This window comes from Electrona antarctica, assembly GCF_951216825.1.
Source record: "Electrona antarctica genome assembly, chromosome: 24".
NCBI lineage: Eukaryota > Metazoa > Chordata > Actinopteri > Myctophiformes > Myctophidae > Electrona > Electrona antarctica.
Window position 1 is genome coordinate 12,243,229 of NC_136803.1, and position 19,424 is coordinate 12,262,652.

The following is a 19,424-nucleotide window of genomic DNA, read 5'->3' on the forward strand; positions in this document are numbered from 1 at the left end:
ATGCAGCACTAGAACTGAGAGACAATGCTGATACAAAACGAATGCGAGTGGTTTTGAAAGTAGGACTGTAGCCTGGCCTAGCCTGTATGCTTTCTGGTCTAGAGGGGAGGGTGCCGGTCGAAAACAGGCGATGGATCCTATTGTTTCACCAATCTGAGCACCCACCCCCAGCCCAAATTTGGAGCTATTGGTTAGCGAAATATACAAGGAAGTGGGCTTCCTATGCCAGATCTTCCAATGGGTTTCCCCAGGCTTTTCTTTTTGTTCGCCGAATGCCAACAAAAATAAAATCCTGGTATTAGGCTACTAGGACTGTGACTGCAGTATTTTGCCCTCTTTATAAGCGTACAGTTGAACTTAACTGAATATTTGAGTCATTGTTGGCTAAACAGTTTATAAGTCTATAAGTTTATAAGTCATCATGGGTGTTTGAATTTGTCTCAGAAATCAATCTGTTCTCCAGGGCCTTTCAGCTTGACTTTTCACGTCAAACCGTGGTAAAAAAATGACAAATAAAAAACAACAGCGCAATGATATTCAGAATGTTGTATTGCCTGTTTCAAACATCTTTGAACTCTCTGCAAGTTGATTTCCAAACTGTACTGAAACAAATGGAATGTGATATGTCTCTCCTGGAACTCAAACAAGCCAGGGTGTGTGCATTGGAAACTGCTCAGCAGTCACGTCAAACACTCCGTGAGTCATGGTGCAGCCCGGCTACACATGCCAGAATACAATACGTCAATACGTCAAACACACCGTGAGTCATGGTGCAGCCCGGCTACACATGCCAGAATACAATACGTGTTCTAACTGCAAGTCAAACTAGAGAATAGTATGAATAAACACGCATGCACAAACACACCCAAGACAAGAGTAGTATTGATTTTGACAGCAAATTTTGATTTAGTATTAGTCATGAAGTCTTTTGAATCAAATTCCATTTAGTGTTAGTCATGTTTTAGTCATCTGAAATGTTTTAGTAGTTAGTTTAGTTTTAGTTGACTAAAACTAAACACACCTGGTAAATGGTAAATGGTGCATTTACGCCTTTATCCAAGGCGCTTTACAGAGATTGTGCATTACATTCACCCATTCACACACACATTCATACACCGATGGCAACGGAAACCATGCAAGGCACCAACTAGCACATCAGGAGCAATTAGGGGTTCAGTGTCTTGCTCAAGGACACTTCGACAGTAACTCTGGGGGAGCCCGGGTTCGAACTGGCAACCTTGCGGTTACCATCTAGGCACTCTACCCCTGAGCCACCGCCGCCTGCACACGAACCAACCATAAAATGATTGTCTTTTGACAGTCTGTCGAAATGAACACGGACCCAGAAACATACACAGTCAGACATGCACAACCATCCAGACAGACACACAGGCAACTTCTGCCTCCTAGAAGGAAGCTACAGCCAAAATTCAATAACACGATCCATCCCACGAGAGTCAGCCAAAATGTCTGCTTGCTTTCGCACCTCTGGCACGTACCGTCCGTGATAATCACACAGATCAGGCATGAATAAAATAGACGACGGCTGCAGGGTCTGGTGTACATCCAGCACATTCACCCACACATTCACAGACTGTCATTCCACATCAGTGATTTTATGAGGCCGATTTTACCAAAAAGATTTCTGAAAAACTTATGCTGTGGTGCTCAAACTTTTTCATGTCAAGGACCCCAAAGAGTATATGTACTGCCGACCCCCATTTCACAATATTTTTGTTTCAGGGACCCCCAGAAGCTAAGAGTTGAGTTAAAAATGTAGTGCGGCACGAAGCCAACATGTAAAATAATGATGGAAGTGGTTAAAATCTAAAATGACACAGACGCTTTCTCGGTTTTAATGGGTTAAGGTGGGGGCCGCCAGGGACGGCCAATTTGAAAGGAGAATATATCATTTTTATTTTTATTTTATTTTTAAGTTGTAATGTCATGAAAGTTATAGAGCGGAGCTATAGTGTGAGTCAGTGCAGAACAAACTGGCAAAATCCCAGGATTCAATTTCAAATCAAATGTGGTTTACTTTTTCTCACAGGTAGATAACTCATGGAGGAGGCCAACGTGATTTGCAATTTATAAAATAAAAACGAGAGAACGGCGATGTTTAAAATCAAGTCCAAATAATGTCTATCACTTTGAAGAAAGGACGAGGCTGCACTGATCGTAGCCTACAGTAATACTGATCTAACAATAGCGATGCTTGCCAATAACTGCCATTTATATTATTAATGATAATTAGGAATAACAAAATCATATTTGGCTATCACAGACTGTTCCCGGGACCAAAGTATAGCGGCTTTCCGAGGACAAGAGGCAGTGCTATTCTCAGAGTGCAGCAGTATTTGCAGCAGATGTCACTGTTTACTGAGCTGTGGGCTCGCGTGCGCTCCACCGAACGGTACGGAACTCTGTGACCTAGATCACCAACGACTAGTACATTTATAATATGCCACATCTCCAGTGGTGTAAACTGTAAAGTAACTGAGTGCATTTAATCAAGTATAGTATACGTAGGTAAAATGTAGAGGCATTTTGACTGTACTTGCGTGTTTACCATACAGTCCGATACTTCCCAGAGGCAAATGTTCATTTTACGCCACATCACATTTTAGTGATTTTTAGATTTCAATTATTATTTCAAAACATACATTATTAACAACTTCAGCCCTATATATTCCAGCAATCTGAAAATAGCTGATCTACAAGCTCACAATGCGTGGCCGTGGCGATGCAACGCATTGTGTATATATTTTTGAAAACTGAGTACTTTTACTTTGACACTTTAAGTATATCTTTACTTTGACTAAAGTACATTTTTAATACAGGACTTGTACTGGTAACAGAGTAAATCTACATTGCAGTATTGTATTTGAATTACTGTACAGTAAGAAAAATATGTGAGTACCTCTCTCTCTCTTACAGTCTTTCTCAGTCTCTCTCTCTCTCTCTCTCTCTCTCCCCCACCCATTCACCCATTCATTTCCCTGACCCCCTCCGATACAGGACAGTAGACAGCTGCTCTGCACTCTACTCAAGCCCTACCCCTATACTCTCCGCTCCCATGAAGGCAGTAGTTAGCTGTGGCGTTTGAATCCAGATGCGTCCTCCTTCCACACACAGATGAGCCCGTGAAAGGTACAAAATGGTAGTTCACAAGCTTAGCCGCCGTTTGCATGTGGCAAAAAAAAATACTGAAAAAAGGAGTCAACCAAAGGGGATGGTTAATGCCGGGTCATTGAACTCATATATACTTTAGCAAAGAATACACAACGTCAAAACGGAACACTCAACCACTTAAGACCTACATTCTTTATTGACCGGGGTCCCCCAGGGGTCTGCACTTGGCCACCCTTTACCCCTTCTACATAAAATCTCTTTGATGAAATTATCCGATCTTGAAGCTCACACGCGTTGTGAGGATGTCAATCTTCCATTTTCGACCACATTTACAAGGTAAAAACTAAAAGAGATGACCTGACAAAGATGTGACAGATACATCGAATTTTTACTTGCACCCTGTGAATTAAAAAGGGCTTAAACTGTCTGAGTTGCTCCAGTGCTCTAAAAACTAAAATACTTTTTGTCACATTGCACAATCATACACCGCACTTCGTTGATCAGGGTGCCCCAGAGATCTGTACTCGGCCCCCTCCTTTTCACCTCTACACCAAATCTCTTCATTTAAAATAGGCAATCTACAGTTCAAGCTCACATGCATTGCACACTGTGAGCTTGTAGAGCTGGCATTTTTGCCAAAATGTTTATCTACTTTCGCAGACTGTTGGCCTAAATACATACCCCAGAATATAGAGATGCTATAGGGTTCATGTGGTTCAACTCATAGCAGCATGCATCCGGTGCCCAAAAACAAAAACAAGAACCACACCAAATTTAACCACTTGAACTCTACTGTAGCATCCCTATTCTGAGGGGAACATACAGCGGAAACAGCGGAAGCTTGTAGATCGGCGAAGTGGTTTGGCGTAGAGGGGGGAAAAAGTGATCAAGTTTACTAAGTATTGAGAGTCACTGCAACCAGTGGTGTAAAGCATCTAAGTCAGGGGTGCCCAAAAGGTAGATCACGATCTATCAGTAGATCACAAAGGCTTTGCAGGTAGACCACATGACATGCCCCTAAAAAAATATATATATTATATATATATTTTATATTTAAAAAAAATATATATATATATATATCATTTTAATATAAAAAAACGATTTGTGCATCTGCCACTTGAGAAGACTTGATTGATTGACATCAAAAAGGGCCTGTCAGCTCAAACACACAATGCAATACTTTGTTTTCAAATTGTTGCGTACAACCATCAGTAGCATTACAAAGTCAAATACCAAAAGAAAAACCCTACCATTTCCATTTTTCCCCCTCTATTTCCCATTACATGTGCGTTTGTCTTATATGCAACCAATAAAAGCCCCCTCAAGTACATTTTTAACCTATTTTCAGCAATGGGATGATAGTTTTTTTTGGTGGGTATAGATCTTGTTGAGCTGGTCGTTTTGAAAGTAGCTCTCAAGTCAAAAAAGTGTGGGCACCCCTGATCTAAGTACATTCACTCAAGTACTGTACTTAGTTCCACCGCTGTGTTAAGTCACTGCAACGGTATATACGGTACAGACTATGGTATCAGTGGACAGCAGACTGGCTGGGTCACGGGTGGCTCCCTGACCTTTCCCTGTTTGAGACGGAGAGTGTGTCACAGTGCAAGGAGGTGTGAGAGGAATACACTAAGAGAATGTCACCCAACAATGTTGTTTGTGCGAAACAGAGACAAGGAAACGGGGAGCAGACAAAGCCAAATACAGGCAAGATTCACGCTAGGGCTGTAACTATCGATATGATTTCCGTAGCCGTATCTATTGATAAGTTATGATAACCTTTCATATAAACCTATCAATTAACCACGTACGTAATCTATCTACAGTACAGATCCCTGGGGAGACACAGGTTAATGAAGTATGTAGAGTTTAAGTGGTTATGTATCTTGAGAACTTAAGAGTGGAAGTGCAGCATTTTTTAGCACCGCTAGTGGCAACGTCGGTCGGTCCAACAGTTTGGTCCGAAACAAGATACTGTACCTCCAAAACTACTGTCTGACATGACACGCATGCAAGCTCTGACTCACACACATTCCAAGACACATTCGAACTTATTTAAACACAGTGGTGCTCTCTCTCTCTCTCTCTCTCTCTCTCTCTCTCTCTCTCTCTGCAATCTCACCCTATGCGCTACCTCTGTGAATCCAGAGGGAATTGTGAATCCAGAGGGAATTTCAGGGAAACCTTAGAGAACGCCCAGACAATAGAAGTTCTCGGCAATGCCAGGCAGGTTAGACATCATGCAGTAGTGATGAAATGACAGCAGGTGCAGCAGACTCCTGCAGGCCAACAGGCCAGGATTGAGAGGGAATTTGAAAGGGTGTGACAGTAATATAAGCCCAGCCCGTCTCACTTTGACAGACACACACATGCATCCATTCCAGCCACACTCTTTCTCTCTCTGCATGCTGCATTCTTGCTGCATGTCAGGGGTGGGCAACTGGCGGCCCGGGGGCCACATGTGGCCCCCACCTTCACTTAATGCGGCCCGCAGGTTAATATCAGAATACTGATATACTGTAGTATTGATTTCAGCTGTTACAATTCCAAACCCGCTTTAATTACTTCATGACTAGTATTAAAATGTTATTGTCTTTTTGTGTCCAATGTTGTTAACAGTTCATAAAGTTAACATAACTATAACTAAATGCATTTGAAATTCAATAAAAAAGGTTATTTTTCAGGATTCCAATTCAAAACTAGCAAAAGATTATTCAGGTTTCCAATTCAAATAATAGCCAAAATAGCTGATCTACAAGCTCAAAACGCGTCGCATTGTGACGTGTTTTGAGCTTGTAGATCGGCAATTTTTGCTACGACAGTAATATGCAATGTGGCCCTCTGGAGTGAGTGTGGAAATATATTGGCCCTCTCCATCGTCTAAGTTGCCCATCCCTTTCTGCATGTATACCTCTCCTTCTCCCTGAAATGCATCTCTGCATACCATAGGTGACACTGTTGCACCATAAAATGGAAGAGAGCTAGCGGAGAGGAGAGTGCAGGGGGAGAGGAGAGAAAAGGAGAGTGGGTGAGAGAGGAGAGCAGAGGAGAGGAGAGCAGAGATGTAGTGAATAGTGATGTGTACCTAAATACTGTAATTTACTTTTACTCTACTTGTTTTATTAATACAAATATTGTACTCTTTTTCTCCACTGCAATTATTTTTTGTTACTACAGTAGCTAGTTTTCAGATTGAATTATGAATACAAAACATACATTAACGGATACATTATGTATTATAGATTAAGCTATGCAGTAGCAAATAAGCAAGCACAGCCTTTGCCAGCTGCAATATTAAACGCATTAATGTATTAGTAATTACAATCCAATCATTTGACTGTGAAATGGACCAGTGAGCATAATGAGTACTTAGTTTTTTACATGCAAGACTATAAGTGCATTTTCATGGCAATACTTTACAATTTTGTATGCAGCACTTTTACCTGTAACATAGTAGGCCCTACTTCTACATTGTTGAATTGCTACTTTCACTCAAGTAAAGAAACGCATGTTGAGGTTGCAGATCTGTTACGTTTCACTTTGAATCCTGAAACGTAGCAGTTTTGGACATATGAGGTTTCCACCCGACAGAGACTGTCATATGACTCATATGACTCATCATCAATCAATCAGTCACCATCATGTAGAAATACTCGTAAGTATTGTTAAGGGGCCCCAAAAAAGGAGATCTACAAGCAGATGAATGAGGTACAGTATATGGAACATTTTAGCAAAAGGCCGATGCACACCTCAAGGCTATTGACAGGTGCGTAGGGCAATAAAGCATACTTAAAAGGGTATCTTTGAAAAACAAAGAAGGGTCCCGCACACTGTCAGAAAACTTGCCAAAAATGTTGCTCTTTATTCAACGTTTCGGTCTATTCGACCTTCACATTGTCTGTCCTGATGAAGGTCGAATAGACCGAAACGTTGAATAAAGAGAAACATTTCTGGCAAGTTTTCTGACAGTGTGCGGGACCCTTCTTTGTTTTTCAAAGATACAGTATATGGAACAGACATTGAAGGGGGAGAGAGAGAGAGAGAGAGAGAGAGAGAGAGAGAGAGAGAGAGAGAGAGAGAGAGAGAGAGAGACGGAGTCAGAGACAGACAGACAGATACAGACACAGACAGACTGTCAGCTCAGGAAAAAACATACTTTGGTTTCCCTTGTCACCGTGTCCAAGGGGAGGCACCACAGACAGACACAGCTGCTACAGCTACTGCCTGCAGTACATATATAGTGCACAGTAAAACTCTGTGTGTGAGTGTTAGTGCTGCAAACCATAAATGTCAAGTCCTAAACTTGTACCACCTCCATCCCAACTCTGACTGCAGATATGCTGCTCTATTCTAAGGGTTCCCAAACCTTTCAGGATGTGACCCCCCCGAAATAATCATATTTGAACTGCACTTAATATAAGAAAGAGCCGACTCTGTGAGTTTGCCGCACCGGTATCAACATTCAACTAAACATGCTTCTGCACTCGTCACATCCTAGACATGCACACTCTATCTAAGCACTTAAAGTGACAAGTCCTCCTGTCTTAATAACTTCCATTCATTACGCACTCGCACGCACGCACGCACGCACGCGCACACACGCACGCACGCACGCACGCACGCACGCACGCACGCACGCACTCACTCACACACACACACACACACACACACACACACACACACACACACACACACACACACACACACACACACACACACACACACACACACACACACACACACACACACACACACACACACACACACACAGCCACACAGCCACACAGACCTTGACATTACAAGTGCATGGCTGGGAGAGAAAAGAAAAGTGTCATTATTTGTGTGAGCACACTAGCTACAGAGAGACAGCATGCATAATGGAGGTGCAATTATCTTTAAATGTCTGCACGGACAGAAGGTTTTGAGGTCAAGTGGAAAGAGAGAGAGACGAGAGGCCTGTCTGCCTTATTGGTCATTTCTTATCACATGACTTGTGTGGTGTGCTTGCGGCTTGTCCAAAAAAAACAGCCAGACTCAGTTGAGCCATGGTCACACCCGAAAGGAAGTGAAAAAAATCTGCCTGGAATAGCTTTCGGTGCATAGCATTGAAACTAAAGTAATGGATTTACTGTACTGCATGTGTTCAACAGCATTTGAACCCGAATGCCTGATTTCTACTTGGTTATGCATCGTGTCACACATAAAAAAAATAGCAGATCTTACAAGCTCACAACACATCGCGGTGCATCGCATTGTGAACTTGTAGATCAGCTATTCTTTGGTGTGTGATACTGCCGATCAGTTAAATGTAAATTAGTGCTGTGGGAACCAACACGCGGGCACCGGTCACGAAGACGTCCCACATTAACATGTGTGGATGTACTCAAGAAAGACGCAGGAGAGCAAAGCACCAACGAGCTGGCCAGATGTATGGAGAACCAGGATGGTTCTCCATACATAGGGGCAGCGGTGGCCGAACGGTTTGCGGAGTGGTCTTGTTATCGGAAGGTCGCCAGTTCGAATCCCCGGACCGGCACGTTAAAATTACCACCGCTGAAGTGCCCTTGAGCAAGGCATTGAACCCCTACCATGAAATGTTCTATGAGCAGGGTCTGGCTGTAAACAAGCATCTCGAGCTTAGTCCATTCACCCTGGGTAAACAAAGAACTTTGCTTAACTTTGCTTTGATGACTGGTAGGGACAAATTAATGGAGGACGACCTAGAGAGAGAGAGGCTTTTAAGACTGGCTGCAAAACTCCTGCATAGGCTCTTGAAGTTGATCCGCCACGATTCCACCAGTGACCCTCTCTGAGTTACATGATTACCGATTATGTTTGCTGAGTTTGATGGTACACTGTAGCCTACTCTGTACAGTACAGTATGTGCATTCTGGACATGCATGTGCTGCTCATGTGCGTTTATGTGTGCTGAAGTGTCTCTCTGTGTCGTCTCTAGGGCTGTCAAGATCATGGCATTTCAAGCCTGATTTTAGACTCTAGTTGTACAGCGGTGAAAATACTACAGGCTCACAACACGTTGCATCCGCAACGTGTTGTTGAGCTTGTAGGTCTGCTATTTTCGGCGTGCAACTCTATCATACGATGAACTGGTTTCTGGCCGACATGGACGTGACAGGCTTAGGGCCGATTCATACTCCTTTTTTAGAGCCGAATAAAAGTCGATTCGGCTCTGTAGAGCCTACAATGTGACGTCATTTGAGGTTTGGGGGGGCGGGTACCGTCCTAAAGTCGGCTCTTCGGTGCTACTGAAAATTTCTGATGAGCCGAAATCATTTCGGCACTACAGCGCCGAAACAGCTGTAAAATAGGAGTATGAATCGGCCCTTAGTGGTCTCTTCATTTCATTTTTATTTCGCACATGTTAGTGTATCACAGTATAGTACAATTTATATCAGAGGATAATAATTCCTTTATTATATAATTTATAATTCATTTGTCCAATACACCCATGGGCGAAAAGGAGCAGGAAGAAGAATTCATTCTTATAAATAAATACCTGACCCCTTTTCGCTGAGTGGTCTCTGGATATTATGACATGCAGGTTATATTCTGTCCTGAAGAGACTGTTAGTGACGGACAGGCCCAGAGGTGTCAGTCACCTCACCTTGGCGGGAGCAGCTACAGGTCGTATGTCTGTCACGAGTAAACCACCTTGTCTGGATTGGGGCCCGCTTGGAACTCTCGAATGTGCTTTTCAGAGCATGTTTATTTTAGAGGGACAGTTCACGCAAAAAAAAAAATCTATTGGGTTATACTTACCCCATGAAGCCTTGAATTCATGGAGATTGTTTTTTTGTTTTGGTCGCAGTCCTAATCCAATAATTTGATGAACAGCAGTGTATCAGGTAGGAGACTCAAAGGAGACTCTTTGAGTTAAAAATAACATTTTAGGGGGATTACTGTCAACCAATCGGGAAAGAGTACCCATTTATCAACTTAAAATGTACAGTGTTCCAGTTCCAATTTTGTCTGCTCTTTTATTCGTGTCATCACTTCCAATTTCACATATCCTGTAGTTGTCTCATATTGGTATTGGTATTGGTATCCCGACCTGAAATTGCATTTTCTGTTAATTAAAGAGCTGGGGAGACCTCTGTTACTGAACAAACACTCAGAACATAGTTATTTAACACTTAATTTACAATTGAATATCACTTAACCTAGCCTTTAATTAGTCTGTTCTCTGTTCAATGAATATTGTACTAAGAGCCCTGTAAGAGCCCACAATGAAAGCTTTAGCACCTCTTTGTTTTTCATTCTTATTCTTATTTCAGTCTTCTTCCCCCCCGGGTGAGTGTGCACATTTTCCTTTTTCTGAATCATTCATTAACTTTGGGTTTAGGGAGCAGGTTTTGGCTTTCCGTGTGCCTCTTAATATGTTGCATTTTTCATAGGAACCCCTTTCAGTCCATTTTGACATGTCTCTGTGTGCCAGCCCCAGATTATAAACGGTCTATGAGAGCTCCCTTATGATTATACATAATATACAAGTCATGATGTCACATAAATGTTTGTAATATAAATGCCTTCGGGCCATGAATCCTTTTGATATTTTATAACAAAGGACAGTTTCCTGGCTGCAACGTTGTTTTCTATCCTTAAAGCTAAGCAGCAGGGAAATTCTCCTTTCAGTCCTACTTAGCGTTTTATAGGGCTGAATATTTCAGTTGCCGAAAGTGCTCAAATAAATTGAATGGCGAAACGAATGTGTCTCTTTTAAAAGAGACACGTGAGGAGATTTGGGAAGCTCAAACGCGACAAAGGGATGTAGTTCACAATAATGTCACTCTGGTTGGCGTCGGAGAGGAGCGAAATGAGATGAAATACAGAAAATAAGCATTTCAACCAGCCAAAAGCTGCTTTAACCAAATGGGGAAGGAAGGGGAGGGGAGGGGGGATGCGTGGGGGGAGGGGGGCGGATGGCCCATCCGGTGGTTTTGATGTGAGTGACTGTGGCATTCTGCTGCATGCACAACCCAGAAGTAGGTCATAGTCATTGACCTGGCTCACATAATCAGCATATACACTCTCTCTCGCTCTGTGTGTGTACTGTTTGTGTGTGTGTGTGTGTGTGTGTGTGTGTGTGTGTGTGTGTGTGTGTGTGTGTGTGTGTGTGTGTGTGTGTGTGTGTGTGCGTGTGTGTGTGTGTGTGTGTGTGTGTGTGTGTGTGTGTGTGTGTGCGCTTGTGTGTGTGTGTGTGTGTGTGTGTGTGTGTGTGTGTGTGTGTGTGTGTGTGTGTGTGTGTGTGTGTGTGTGTGTGTGTGTGTGTGTGTGTGTGTGCTATTTTAACAGATTTGCAAGGGGCGATAATGGAGCCAAAGAGAAAGAGGTCAAATGCAAGCGATATGCCCATCAGTCTGCCTTAAAAGTCCAACGACGCCAAAAAAAAATGTAATCGCTGCAAACGTTGTGAAATATTAATTTGATGTTTGGGAGTATGGGAGCCGCGGCACAAACCATGTCGGGGCATAACAACAGACCGCTGACCACAAGTACATTTTTCTAATACTTTGCTTTCTTAATACGTTCTAATACCGTGGCATATAAGAGGACATTTGTTCATGTCGCAATCTACCGCAGGAATTTCAGTTTTCCAAATAATATTTGTGGCCATCAGCAAAAAAAATAAAAAAGCTGGAGCCCACATTATCCATTGTTCAGTGTGGTGGAAAAAAGTACTCAGAGATTTGACTTAAGTAATACCATAATGTGAAACTACACTCTTACAAGTCAAATGTTTGACTTAAACAGAATGTTGTCAAGCATAAAATGAGCAGATCTACAAACTCACAACACGCCAGCATGGAACATGTTGTCATCTTGTAAATCTTCTATTGTTTTTATTATGTTTCATAAAAAATAATCTAAATACGGAAATAAACTATAGTAGCTGTCAAATAACTGTAGCGGAGTAAAAGTACACTTGAACTCTGTGATGTAGTGGAGTAGAACTATAAAATTGAAATACTCCTGATTGAAAATATACCTAAAAAAAAGTACAGTACTTACTTTCCACCACTGCCATTGTTACATGTGGGAACACATGCCAACAGAATGCCATTTGGGGCATCCATAGCTTAGTGGGTGAAGAGGTCATCTGTTAATCAGGACGTCGCCGGTTCACATCCCTGCTATGTCTACGCGTCGACGTGTCGCAGAGCAAGACACTTAACCCTAACAGTCCTCCATGCGCTCACCATGACCACCAGGGCATAATATCAGCTGGATGACCAGCAGAGTTTCCCTATTGGTCTGCCAAGATTTGCCTTAGATTGTGTTTGTATTAATGTCGTTGAGGACCCTGAGATGGCACATTTCCAAGGGGGGTTTTTCCTAAATAAAGAATTTCCAAGAGGGGTTCCCCCCTCACGAAGGAGAAGAAAGAATGTTGAATGTGAATAATTCACGGTTGTCTGAAACACAAAATTAATAATTAACCAGCATTTTTTTTTGCGGTGAATGACGAGAAGCAAACTCATTCTGCGTGTGTGGTCTTTTAAAACCAACTCCGTTCTCTTTGTCTACATGTGAAGGGCCACCCAATCCGTTTGGCTCTGTGGCGTGCTATTAAACGCATCTGCCCGTCTGCTTGTGGTCAAGATCCCTCCACCCGCTTATGGGATTGGCCATTCAGAAAATGCCCTAATCTGCTTTCAAAAGGTGCTGGAAGTTACGCCTGAAAAGATTAACCCTTGACCTGGTGGAGTAAACGAGACAAGAGGCTCCTCTACCATTGGCAAAACTTTTGCACATGAAGGTCATTGTCATTTGATAATGGAAATATGTTTCATCATGTAAAGGATTAGTTCCTCAATCTCCTCTAATTTGCTACAGTCTGTTGGGGACAGGACAATAACAATCCGAACAAGCTTGAGTGGAAGGCTAGCTGCTTTAGTTGGAGTTAAACTAGCCATTCTGGACTCTGGAGGTGAAGGCGAGGATGAGGGAAGGAGCTGGAAGCTATCCTGATTTACGGCCACGCTACACCAGGCTTTTCTCGCGCGTTTACCCTAAACGTGCGGCCCGCACGTGCGTTTTTTAAAATAGGACTGGACCTAAATTAAACGCACACGCGGGGATAAACGCGCGCGTTTTGTGGCGAAAAGCCTGGTTTAGCGTGGCCGTAAGTCCTAACATCCTCTCTAATATGACAGTGGGGGGGTTCCCTGGCTGGCACAATATCTTTTGAGATGGGGGTCCTTGACATGAACATGTTGGAGAACCACTGTTCTATATGATGACATCTCTGTCGGGTGGAAACCTCATAATGTCCAAAACTATTACTTTACAAGATTCAAATTCAAAAATAGCAAACGTAGCAGATCTGCAAGCTCAAAACGCGGCACGAATCGTTGTGTTTCAAGCTTGTCAATGCTTTTGTGTGGCGCTGTAGCATGATCAAATACGCCTACGGCATTAATGTTCGAAATATGGAGATGTGCTTAGTGTGGATGAGGAACACATTCAACCACCGACTCATCGTCTCCTGGCCAATGAAACTCCTCAGTCCTTCTTTGTATAGTGGTAGTCATCACGCTACATCCCATATGGTTCTTAAATTAATGACTCCTGCTTTACTCATTGACGTTTAGAGGGCAGCATGTGGCTCAGGAGGTACAGCTGCTGCTGTGCTGGAATTTAAGGTTCCAAGTTCAAAGCCCGGCTCCTCCCGGCTGCATGTCAAAGTTAACCTGACTCCGCCAGATGGGGCAGCAGAGAGTACACTGGGTTCCCCCCTCCTGCTCCCATCTGGGAACTCTCAGGCAGACTTGATGCCCGGCCACAAAACAGCCTGGCCAAGCAGCAGCAGCTAGAGGCGGGATAGCTGCTGCTGATAGGCCAGGCCGTTTTGTGTGTCAAAGTGTCCTTGAGCAAGACACTGAACTGGCTCCAATGAGCAGCGTGGTGCCTTGCATGCACGCTTTACTCTGCCATTGGCGCGTGAATATTGGTGAACGTAACGCATAATGTAAAGCGTTTGAATAAAGGTGCAATGGCAATGCATGATTTAACATTTTTATTTAGCATTTTACATTTCGATTTACACACAGACTATACTGGAACTACTATAATGTGCACACTATGATAGCTAGCCTGCTTTGGTTTTCACATTTCACTGTTTGCTTGATGACGCAATGCTTACTATATTCAGTGTTGTTTGACAGTACGTATATTATCCATGTATATAACCCGCCCATGTGCAGATAGAGGCTGCAAAGTCGGCCAATTATGCGATGTGCCAGACACTCTGCTGCAGCCTCTTGTTTGCAATTCTCTCCATAAGTTCTAGGTTGGAGGTTTATCCTCTGTCTGCGTTTTAAACACAACCCTGTTTGGCCCTATACCCCCATCCTGGTGAGTACTGGAGCTGGGAGACTGCGGGACCCTATACCCCCATCCTGGTGAGTACTGGAGCTGGGAGACTGCGGGACCCTATAACCCCATCCTGGTGAGTACTGGAGCTGGGAGACTGCGGGACCCTATAACCCCATCCTGGTGAGTACTGGAGCTGGGAGACTGCGGGACCCTATACCCCCATCCTGGTGAGTACTGGAGCTGGGAGACTGCGGGACCCTATAACCCCATCCTGGTGAGTACTGGAGCTGGGAGACTGCGGGACCCTATACCCCCATCCTGGTGAGTACTGGAGCTGGGAGACTGCGGGACCCTATAACCCCATCCTGGTGAGTACTGGAGCTGGGAGACTGCGGGACCCTATACCCCCATCCTGGTGAGTACTGCCAATTCCGCTGCAGTTATTCCACACTATATGGGACGATGTGAAAATTACTGTATGTCACGATTATTGTGGCAACAATAATTATTGTGATTAACAACATTATCGTGATAAAACCAACCGATCTACAAGCTCACAATGTGTTGCGTTGCCACGCGTTGTCTGTCTGTAATTCGATTTTTTTATATATTGATGCTGCCACATTCAAGTCTTGCTGTATCAGGGAATTTATGGTGTGGTGTGGTCGAGGCTTCTTCTATTCCCATTTTGTTACGGCAACAAGACTCCCCCCGAAACTCAAGTGTGACCAATTCTTACAGTATGGCTTAAATCAGAAAAAGGTTTACTTTGGAAAAAAGTGAATTAGAGTTCAGGCCCATCTCATCCCTTCTTCCAAGACAGCCTCTCTTAGTTGCCAGTGAAAATTAGTTCCCATCATTGTGTATCTACTGCCTTAAACATGCATGCTGCGCTGCAGCCCCGGGGTATGCGCCAGCAGCCGCCACACCAGCCCCGGGGTATGCGCCAGCAGCCGCCACACCAACATGCACGCTGCGCCAGCAGCCCCGGGGTATGCGCCAGCAGCCGCCACACCAGCCCCGGGGTATGCGCCAGCAGCCCCGGGGTATGCGCCAGCAGCCGCCACACCAAAAAGAAAAGTAGTCATGTAAGATTGATGCAGTGGTGAGACGAAGCTACTACTGCAATTACAAGACCAATGGCTCACATGTGTGTGCTGCCGGTAATGAGGAAAGAATCACATTTTACATCGCTGTCTCAGTTCAGCTGATGTTTACTCATTTTAATTGCCTGTCGATCAGACGATCACCCCGCGGTGGTACTCACATTTTCTATTTAAATAAAAGTGTCAATGCTGCAATGTAGAAATACTCTGTTACAAGTAAAAAGTCAAGAGTATCAGAAGCAAAAGTACCCATTTTACAGGTTTCAAGTGCATTAAATGTATGAAAGAGCTGTGAGCTTGTAGTATAGATCGTCTATTTTCAAATGACCACTGAAGTGGTTAATGTATGTGTTGTAATAATAATCAAAACCTACAAAGTAACTAAAGTTTTCAAATAATTGTAATGGCGTAAAAACGTCTCTGACTCTGAGCTGTTGTGGAGTACAAGTTAAAGTACTGAGATTTGGAAATACTCCAGTAAAGTAAAAAACTAAAATAAAAGAATAATGAGAAAAAGAAAACACTTTTGGGCAGGAACGTTACCCTTTTGGTGTTAGCATTATGTTATGCTTTAGCTATTGAAAAATAGCAGATCTACAAGCTCGTAGCGCGCCACTCGGTGGCGCGCTACGAGCTTGTAGGTCTGCTATTTTTGAAAAATCAAAGAACCACTGACAGAAACATAGCTTTTTCAGAAAACTGTCAATTTCAAACAGACATTTTTAGAATCTGATCTCAGGTCAAAATGGGTTAAAACATAGAATACGCACATCACTTAGTAGAGGTGCTGGGTTCGAAAGTGACATCAGAAAAAGAAGAAAGAACACAACACTCTCATCTGCTCCAAATATTATTATTACCACATCATATTATCCACTAACTCTCTCCTCCTCGTCTGCCCTTCATTGCCGCAGTAGCCCATACCTCTTTCCACACAAACAACCATCCCTGCTACCACAGACCAGAGGCGTCAGGGGAGGTCTCTCTCAACCACTTGAACCCGAGCATTCCTCTATCCTGCCGCTCAGAGGAAATTGCATATCTGCGAGAGCTCGTAACGCATCGCAACGTAGGACATTTTGTGTCGAGGGGGAAGAAAAGAGGTGGGCTATAGTATGCACCAGTCAACAAAGTATTGTGGTTAAGAGTCTCCAGCTTTTTGTCTCCACCAGGCCGAAGGCATGGGGAGAGAGTATGTTTTGCACTCCGTCCGTGTGTCCGTCCGTCCTTCCTTCCGTCCGTCTGTGTACAGCTAATCTCCGGCACCGTTAACCCGGTCGATGCCAAACTTTGCACACACACTCCCTGGATGCCAACGATGAACCTCTGCCCCACATTTTCCAGAACGGCCTGTTATAGCGCCACCATGAGGCAGCTTTTCACATTTTTTACCTAAAACTGCACAGATCTGCGTGAAACGTTGCATGCACACTCCCTAGAGGCCAAGGACAAACCTTTGACCTGCATTTTCCGCATCTGCCTTTTATAGCGCCACCAGGAGGCCGACTTTTGTAAAACACATTTTTTGATATTACTCCTCCAGATTCTGTCCAAAATTCTCACAAATCGTTACACAGTATCTCTATGGTCATGTGCTCAAGTCGGATCTGTCTGATATTTCATATTCCATCCTAATTGGCTATAATTGGCTTTCACAGTTTGCAAGATTGCCCCGTTTTGAACAATAGCCTCAAATCATGAACGCAGCATGCAATTTACGTGAAATCTTTCACACATTTTCTTACTAGGCTGAGGAATATATCCCACCCTTTTCACATTGGCCTGTTATAGCGCCACCAACAGGTTGATTTTTGCAAAACACATTTTTGGACAAAATGCCTCAAATCATCCAATTGCCATCAAAGGCGTATGAAGAAATGGCAATCGGTACACATGATCTCTGTAGTCATGTGATCAAGACGAGTCTGTTGGATTTCTCAGATTGTACACTGATTGGCTAAGATTGCCTTCCAAAGTTTTCAGGAGTGGCCCGTTTTGTACAAAATGCTGCACATGTCTTGCTCATCCAGAATTCTATCCTCAGAGATGCTATGAGTGATCTGGCTCTGCATTTCCTCAACAAAATGAAGCAAATTGTTGCAAAAACAAATACAAAAAAACATCCTCCTAAACATTTTGCCAAACATCACACACACTCCTATCCTCCTGGTGGAGACCTGTGCCCGGAAGGGCACTTTTTCTAGTTATTATTTATTTTTGATTATTTTTTTTCGTATCTTGCCCATTAAAAGATTAGCGTTGGCTATTCAACAATATCAGATCTACGAGCTCACAGCGTGTCACTTCGTGCCGTGCTGCAAACTTGCAAACTTGTACATCTGCTATTCTTGAACATTATTTTCAAAATCTTGAAAGTGTGAGAACTACTGTTTCTAGAAGGCATTTGTAGAATCGGCCACCCTCAGGTCCCAATGGGGTGATTCTTTTTAAAGAAATAAATACAAATACAAAAATGTTGAATTCCCAGACACCATTCTGCAGAGATTAGAGCAGGATTAAGGGTGATGTGGTATTTAGTGTGAAAACAAGCACACGGCAGGCTCATCTCCACTCGGCCTGGTTTGCTCCCAACGTGACACTGCCATCAGTCACCCAGCGGATCGGTGCACGCGTCCTTCACACTGGCAAACGTTACACGCAGGTTTGTTTGACAGCTGAGAGCAGGGGGACATCAGTTACTCAAGTATCATTGTCAAACACTGTTCTCATTTTAATGACTTTACGTCAGCTGTTCTCAAACATTTTCATGGCCACATCTTAATTTATTTTGTGCCAGAGGCCCCCCCCCATTCAAAATGTTTCACGATTCTTCAAAATGGTTAAAAAAAATAGCAGATCTATAGGCTTACAATGCTATTTTTTAATACCCGAAAGAATAAAATAATGTCTAACCCTCATTTTGCTGGGGAGCCCCTGGATCTCCCCCCAGGGACCCCCAATTTTGCTGGGGAGCCCCTGGATCTCCCCCCAGGGACCCCCACTTTGAGAACCTGTGCTTTACACATGAGCTAACGTACACGTACTGTAGTAGGCTACAGTAGATACAACTACCAAGCGCTCGATCACCACTTATTGTTTAGGATTCAACTTGGAGCCAAAATAATGAAGACTTGACAATAGTCTCCCTCCACAAAATCCAGGGAAGGATGCCCCCCCCCCTCCCCCCACAGGGGCTAAGCCTCCCTCTGATAGCACAATGCTATTGAAACGCCCCTGTCACAGACCAACAGACCCAAGGCCACAATGGCTACTTCATTAATGAACAGCTTAACAACAGAAGTCATGTCCTGCCACACCCTCAAAACCAGGCAGCTAAAAACACACACACACGCACGCACGCACGTGCGCACGCACACACACACACACACACACACACACACACACACACACACACACACACACACACACACACACACACACACACACACACACACACACACACACACACACACACACACACACACAGCGTGCGCGCAACGTCTTTGTCTATCTCCAGACTCCCTGCCATGTCCATCCCTAATCCCCTTCCTGCAACAGTGGCCGTGACCAATCCTGGCCTTTCATGTTTGAAGCGGGGCAGTCACGCCTAACGCGATTGGCTGGTTCTAGTCAGCCATGCCCGGGCTGTGAGTGAGCAAGGAGGAAGGATGCGACGGACTGACTGATGGTGGACACACGTGCGTGCGTGCGTGTGCGTGTGTGTGTGTGTGTGTGTACGTGCGTGCGTGTGGGCAGGCGCCCGCCTGCCCACACGCACGCTGACAGATTTTGCGAGAGAAATAAGCAACCAGGTCTATGAAAACAAGCCCAAAAGAAGCAACTATTGGG

At 43.8% G+C, this 19,424-nt stretch overlaps 1 protein-coding gene across 1 annotated transcript in view; it reads right to left on the reverse strand.

Moving 5' to 3' along the window:
- Positions 1-19,424, reverse strand: part of LOC306916948 (E3 ubiquitin-protein ligase Midline-1-like) — a 70,927-nt gene that overhangs the window by 40,305 nt on the left and 11,198 nt on the right. The gene's annotated exons all lie outside the window — the stretch shown is intronic.